This window comes from Pristiophorus japonicus, chromosome 13 (genome assembly GCF_044704955.1).
Source record: "Pristiophorus japonicus isolate sPriJap1 chromosome 13, sPriJap1.hap1, whole genome shotgun sequence".
Lineage (NCBI taxonomy): Eukaryota > Metazoa > Chordata > Chondrichthyes > Pristiophoridae > Pristiophorus > Pristiophorus japonicus.
In genome coordinates, this window is record NC_091989.1 from 22337681 (window position 1) to 22345462 (window position 7782).

Here is a 7782-nt window from a genome sequence, read left to right on the forward strand (position 1 = left end):
GTTCAGCCTCAGATAGTGTAGAGAGAGGGATGGAGTCGGTGGCTAGAGAACGGAGATTGTGCCGGGAACCGAAGACAATGGCTTCGGTCTTCCCAATATTTAGTTAGAGGATATTTCTGCTCATTAGGGACCGGAGGTCAGACAAGCAGCATGACAAATCAGAAACAGTGGAGGTGTTGAGAGAGGTGATGGTGAAGTAGAGCTGTGTGTCGTCTAGTGACTTGTACAAATTTATTACCTCTTTGCTCATATAGGCTATACAAAATTACTTTTAAAAGGAATTATGTATCGTCAAAGTTAGTACCTCAGCTCTTCACATTTTTTGAACATCTCAACTAATTGTATAATCCCAATCCTTTTTCATTCTAATACTATGGGGCCAAGTTTCGGCCTGAGTTGCTCCTGTTTTTTTGGAGCAACTGGTTTAGAATGGAGTATCTTAGAAATTTGAATTCTCAGCATTTAGTTTGCTCCAGTTCTAGTCAGTTAGAACAGTTTCACTTTGGAACAGAATTTCTTTTTCAAAAGGGGGCGTGACCGGCCACTTACGCCTGTTTTCAAAGTTTAGGCAGTGAAAACTTACTTCAAACTAACTTAGAATGGAGTAAGTGAAGATTTTTGTACGTTCGAAAAAACCTTGTCTACACTTTAGAAAATCAGGCGTAGGTTACAAATTAGGCGTAGGGAATTGGGGGGGGGGGTGAGGGGGGGTTTAAAGGGAAGTTTACAAACATTAAACACTTCAGTTTTACAAATAAAGAGCCATCATCAATAATAAATGATAAATACATCAATAAATCAACCAATAAATCAATCAAAAAAAATTAATAAAAAATTTTAAAATTTTTTAAAAAATCAATAAATAAAACATTTTCTACTTACCGACTGCAGCACCGGGAGTCCTCCAACAGCGTGCTGGGACGACCCCCCCAGTGTGTCTCTGTCAGTGTCTCTATCTCTCTGTCTGTCTGCGAGTGTGTCTCTCACTCTCTGTCTGTCAGTGTCTGTGTTTCTGACAGCGAGGGGAGGGGGAGGAGGGGAGTGGGGAGAAGGAGAGGTGGGGGCGGAAGGGGAGAAGGGATGGAGGGAGGGGAGAAGGGAGAGGGGATGGAGGGAGGGGAGCAGGGAGAGAGGATGAAGGGAGGGGAGAAGGGAGAGAGGATGGAGGGAGGGGAGAAGGGAGAGAGGATGGAGGGAGGGGAGAAGGGAGAGAGGATGGAGGGAGGGGAGAAGGGAGAGAGGATGGAGGGAGGGGAGAAGGGAGAGAGGATGGAGGGAGGGGAGAAGGGAGAGAGGATGGAGGGAGGGGAGAAGGGAGAGAGGATGGAGGGAGGGGAGAAGGGAGAGAGGATGGAGGGAGGGGAGAAGGGAGAGAGGATGGAGGGAGGGGAGAAGGGAGAGAAGATGGAGGGAGGGGAGAAGGGAGAGAGGATGGAGGGAGGGGAGAAGGGAGAGAGGATGGAGGGAGGGGAGAAGGGAGAGAGGATGGAGGGAGGGGAGAAGGGAGAGAGGATGGAGGGAGGGGAGAAGGGAGAGAGGATGGAGGGAGGGGAGAAGGGAGAGAGGATGGAGGGAGGGGAGAAGGGAGAGAGGATGGAGGGAGGGGAGAAGGGAGAGAGGATGGAGGGGAGGGGAGAAGGGAGAGAGGATGGAGGGAGGGGAGAAGGGAGAGAGGATGGAGGGAGGGGAGAAGGGAGAGAGGATGGAGGGAGGGGAGAAGGGAGAGAGGATGGAGGGAGGGGAGAAGGGAGAGAGGATGGAGGGAGGGGAGAAGGGAGAGAGGATGGAGGGAGGGAAGGGAGAGAGGATGGAGGGAGGGAAGGGAGAGAGGATGGAGGGAGGGAAGGGAGAGAGGATGGAGGGAGGGAAGGGAGAGAGGATGGAGGGAGGGAAGGGAGAGAGGATGGAGGGAGGGAAGGGAGAGAGGATGGAGGGAGGGAAGGGAGGATGGAGGGAGGGAAGGGAGAGAGGATGGAGGGAGGGAAGGGAGAGAGGATGGAGGGAGGGAAGGGAGAGAGGATGGAGGGAGGGAAGGAGAGAGGATGGAGGGAGGGAAGGAGAGAGGGATGGAGGGAGGGAAGGAGAAGGGGGGGAGGGGGAGAGGGGGGAGAAGGGGAGAAGGGGGGAGAGGATGGAGGGAGGAAAGGATGGAGGGAGGGAAGGATGGAGGATGGAGGGAGGGGAGGAGAAGGGGGGAGAGGGGGAGAAGGGGGCGGAGTGGGGGGGGAGAGGGGGAAGGAAGGGAGAGGGGAGGAGAAGGGAGAGAGGATGGAGGGAGGGAAGGAGAGAGGAGGGAGGGAGGGAGGGAAGGAGAGAGGAGGGAGGGAGGGAGGGAAGGAGCGAGGAGGGAGGGAGGGAAGGAGCGAGGAGGGAGGGAGAGAGGGAAGGAGAGGGAAGGAGAGAGGGAGGGAGGGAGGGAGGGAAGGAGAGAGGAGGGAGGAGGGAGGGAAGAGAGGAGGGAGGGAGGGAGGGAAGGAGAGAGGAGGGAGGGAGGGAGGAAGAGAGGAGGGAGGGAGGGAGGGAGGGAGGGAAGGAGAGAGGAGAGAGGAGGGAGGGAAGGAGAGAGGAGGGAAGGGAGGGAGGGAAGGAGAGAGGAGGAAGGGAAGGAGGAGGGAAGGTGGGAGGAAGGAGGGAGGGAAGGAGAGAGGGGGGGGTGGGGGGAGGGAGAGAAGGAGGCTGAACGGCGCGCCCAAACTTCAGGCTGGATTACAGGTAGGTGGCGTCGGTCTCGGGGGGGGGGGGGGGGGAGGGAGAGAGAGTCGCGGAGGTCGGGTTGCCGGGTGGGGGGTCGGGTCGCTGGGGCCGGGGGGGAGCAGAGGTCGAGTCGCCGGTGGGGGGGGGGGGGGGGGGGAGTCGGGTCGGGTGGGAGGAGCCTTATCCACGCTGCCCCAGTGAGGCCATTCGGCCAGGACTAGGGGCTGCGTGCTTCGGGCCCCTCCCACAGTTTTGGGCGCCTGGAGCTACTGCACATGCGCGCCCACTGTAGCGCGCATGTGCAGAGGTCCCAGCACTGTTTTCAGCGCAGGGACCTGGCTCCACCCCGCACAGCGCGTGCTGTGCCGCGCCCAGCTCGAGAGGACCTGCAGGGAGCCGGAGAATAGGTAAGTTTGTTTTAGGCGCACTTTGTGGCGCGAAAAATGGGCGTCCAGGTCCGGCGCGGCCCGAAACTTGGGCCCATTATCTCACTTCTCGTACTGAATTCCATCTACCAGCTGTCTGCCATTCCACTAACCTACTGAAGTTTTTTCTCATCACAGCCCTGCTTAACATTTGACAAGCACTCTGCAGTCAGAAAATTACAATATTGTGCTCCCTAAGCTCTTATGGTACATCACTTCAAAAACTTCTCCAGTCTGAGTAACACCCATTAACTCATAGGCTTTATTTCCTGTCTCTCAATCTATTTTCTATCCATTCTGCTGCACTTCCTCTTATACAATGGGGCTGGAATTGCTGTCAGAGGCATCCCGCGGGCAATTGCCTCCGACCTGAAACACTTCTACGAATTTGCCTGGTGGTCCGGGTGGAGCCTGCGATTCCGTTGGGGAGGCCTTCTCTTCCCGCGTTGTGAAGCGCGCTCCCGTCCAGGTTCCCACAAAGAGGATGCAGTCACATGTGACTGCTCAGCCAATCAGGTACAGTGTTCCACAGCTTTCTCATTAATAGCAATGAGAACTCCGTATCTACGAGTTCCCATTGCTATTAATGAGAAAAAAACACACACTAAACATAATAAAAAATAAAAAACACACCTCACGTAATTAAAATTAAAGTTAATAAATATCTTAGAGAAAAAAATTCCGAGTTTTGAAGAGTTTTTTTTAATTATGGTTAAAAATAAATTTAAGATAATGGGCAGAGTTTTTAAAAATAATGTTTTTTAAATTTAATTTCATTATATTTTTGTATGTTTTTAAAACTCTTACGCTTGTAAAAGTAGGCTATACGCCTGCTTTTATCAGGCGCAAGAATTTTGAGGACATTTGCTGGGCAAGATATGGGTAAATCCCGCAATCTTGCTCTTGCAAATGTCCTCGCACCGGATATCGTGCATTGTGCGCTGAAAACCGGCTTTTGCAATGCCTTCCCGGGTCTGTAGACACTCAGTACGGACCCGGGGTGGCTCGGATTTCCAGCCCAAAATGCCTGGATTTTTGTAGAAAGCCTTTTGTGAGATGCCTTCCGAAAATCTATTTACACTACATCTACTGCATTCCCTTTAATCTAGACATTCAGCCATTTGTTCAAAAAGCTCTCTTAAATTTGTCCAAACAAGGCTGTCCTTGATTATCCTATATATTCATAAATGCTGATTAATTTGATCTCACACAGGGCAGAGGACGAGGCAGAGGAGGAAATTTTAGGGGAAGGGGGAGAGGAGATGAGGGCGAGGGCCGTATGACACCTGTTATGATTGTGGCCAGAAAGGACACGGGGCTAGAAATTGCCCATCAAAACAGCAGCAACCGAATTATGATTGGATCCAACAGGCTGGCAGTGGTCCACCCATTCCACCTCCAGGACCTAACCCGTATGCGACCCAAGCCCAGGTACACACTGGGCCTCAGACTAATTTCTCTGTACAAAATCCATTTGGGTCACAGAATCAAAATCAATCTGGCCAAAGGTCAAATCCGTATAATAACCAATGACGCCCCATCCCGAATCCAAGTGCTACAAGTAAACAACTGCCCGCCGTTTCTTTAAATGCCATGGGAGAACCTGAGGTAAAAATAAAAATACAAGGAAAGGATATTCCATTCCTGGTGGATACTGGTGCCACCTATTCGGTCCTTTCGAGAGAAGATACACAGGGAATCCCCATCTCCACTAATCAAACCTCAGTGACAGGACTATCTGGACACGCTCATCAAATGTTTTTCTCCAACCCTGTCAATGTACAATTTGATGATTATGAAGATAGTCATTCATTCCTACTTTCTAATGAAGTTCCAGTAAATCTGTGTGGACATGACCTATTATGCAAAATGAATGCCACTATCCTCTGTTCTCCAGCCGGTATGGAAGTTCAAGTCCCCATGGATAAATGTGGCGCATACCCATTACTTCAACCCACAACACCCATATTGTATGCCTGGAAAAGTTTGGATCCTACACTGAGTAAATCCCTATCCTATATCGTTGGTTCATATTGGTGTGTGAAAAGATTAATCACAGACTACTTCAAATCACAAAGCTTGGGAAATTGGCACGAAACATTATACTGTACGGTGTGTTATGATAAAATTCGATCAAACGCTGCGACACAAATCTTTTACCAACCATTCCTGCACCGAAAATATCGATTGATGATTGATAAAATTTTTATCGAACCCGAAGGAATAGCAGCAGGGGTAGAATTAACCCAGTGTAGTCAAACCCTGTTCAAGGTTAAAAATAGCAGTCCACACTGCACCCTAGTGGTTGCAGACACATATAAACCCCAGGATTTAGGACTAATGGTTAAGAGAATGCAAGAAACTCCAGTACAAAAGAAGTGGCACACACTTAATGGAACACTGGGGCAGCACGAAGGAGGGAAGGCTATTCGGTCAAGTTAAATAGTAAAATATATTTCGATGCTATCTTAGAAGAAAAGATACTTCCGGTCACTAGCTTCCCATTGCAACAAGAAACAGCAGAACTTCTTGCTAAAGTCCCAGAACACCTATGGGCTACACACCCTAATGAGGTGGGAAAAATGCTTACTGCAAAGCCCTATAAAGTAACGATCAACTCAGCCGTACCACTTCCCAAGAAACCCCAGTATCCTTTGTCTCCTGCCGCAGAACAGGGTATCGAGCCAGTCATTACATCTCTGCTGGCTCAGGGAATAATAGTTCCAACTAGACGTCCTTGTAACACACCGATTTTTCTGGTTCAAAAATCCAATAGCAACAAATGGAGGTTTGTCCAAGACCTCCAAGCTATGAATGAATCTGTATTTCCAACTTATCCGGTGGTGCCTAATCCTGCGACTATACTTACCCGTATTCCAGCAGATTCCATGCATTATACGGTGGTTGATCTATGTTCAGCATTTTTCTCAATACCCATTCACCCAGAGTCTCAATTCCTGTTTGCCTTCACGTATAAAGGACGTCACTATACGTGGACAAGACTCCCACAGGGATTTACTGAAAGCCCTACTATATTTTCGCAATGCTTAAAGAAGGATCTGGAAGACGTGATTTTACCGGCAGGCTCCACACTTGTGCAGTATGTTGATGATTTACTGCTCGCCTCACCCTCCAAGTTAGCCTGCGAAACAGACTCTCTGGCATCAAGGTGTCAAAGGCGAAGTTACAATTTGTCTCAGAAAGGGTTCAGTATCTGGGACACGAATTGGTCAGAGATACAAGACAATTGACACAAGACCGAGTAAAAGCAATCTGCTCTGCTCCGCTGCCATTAACCGAGAGAGAAATAAAACATTTCCTCGGCATGTCAGGATATTGCCGACAATGGATTATAAATTATTCTGAAATCGTTAGGCCATTGTTAGACATGTCCATGCCCTCGCTACCGGAAGAGTTGGTGTGGAATAAAGAATCCCAGACTGCTTTCCAGAATCTCAAACAATCCCTCACGTCAGCGCCAGCCTTAGGGTTACCGGATTACACTAAACCATTCAACTTATTTGTCCATCACAAGTTGGGGTTTGCACAATCTGTTCTGACTCAGTTACATGGGGACAGGCAGCAACCGGTAGCGTATTTTAGTACCCAGCTAGATCCAGTGGCACGCGGACTACCAGGGTGTCTTCCCTCTTTGGCAGCAGCTTATTATGCTGTACAACAGGCTCAGACAATAACTCTAAATCATCTGACTATTTTGTATATCCCACACTGTCGAGATTTTACTCACGAAATGTGCCACGCAACACTTAACTTCTGCAAGAACCACTAAATATGAAGTTGAACTGTTATCAAGTCCGAACCTATCATTAAAAGATGTACTACCTTAAATCCAGCCACTTTACTCCCCACGGAAGAAGACGGCGAACCCCATTCATGTGAAATGGTAACCGAATTAGTAACTAACCCACGTATTGACTTAACAGATATGCCAATATGTAACCCTGATCTAGTGTACTATGTGGATGGATCAGTCTTGCGAAATGATAAAGGCCAGTCTAAAGCAGCCTATGCAGTTGTAACCCAGTTTGAGGTTGTTGAAACCGCCTCTCTCCCAGATTCCTTTTCAGCCCAACAAGCTGAATTATTTGCATTGACTCGGGCCTGTATTCTGGCTGAAGGACAGACAGTTAATATCTACACTGACTCCAGGTATGCTTTTGGGGTAACTCATGACTATGGACAAATTTAGAAGATTTGCGGATACCTAACTTCTTCAGGAACCACCATTAAAAATGCAGAACAAGTTGAAAATCTTCTGCGAGCCATTCAATGCCCCTTAAAACTTGCCATTATCAAATGCCAGGCACATACGGGCCAGTTGAATGAAATAGCGCTTGGAAACGACAGAGCTGATAATGCAGCTAAGGCAGCCGCGCTGTCAGAAAAGGGGATGCAGGTGTCATTGTTTCCACTCAGAAAAAATAATTGTCCAGATCCACCACCCACTATTAATGATGTGCTGGCCTTTCAGTCACAGGCCAGTACGGAGGAGGTGTTGACCTGGACAAATGCTCAATGTTATAAAAATTCAGAAGGGATGTGGGTTCACAATGACGGCCGTATGGAAGCGCCCAAATCCTTACTCCCATGGATTGCCCGATGTGTTCATACATTCACACATGCGGGCAAAGGGGGGACGGCA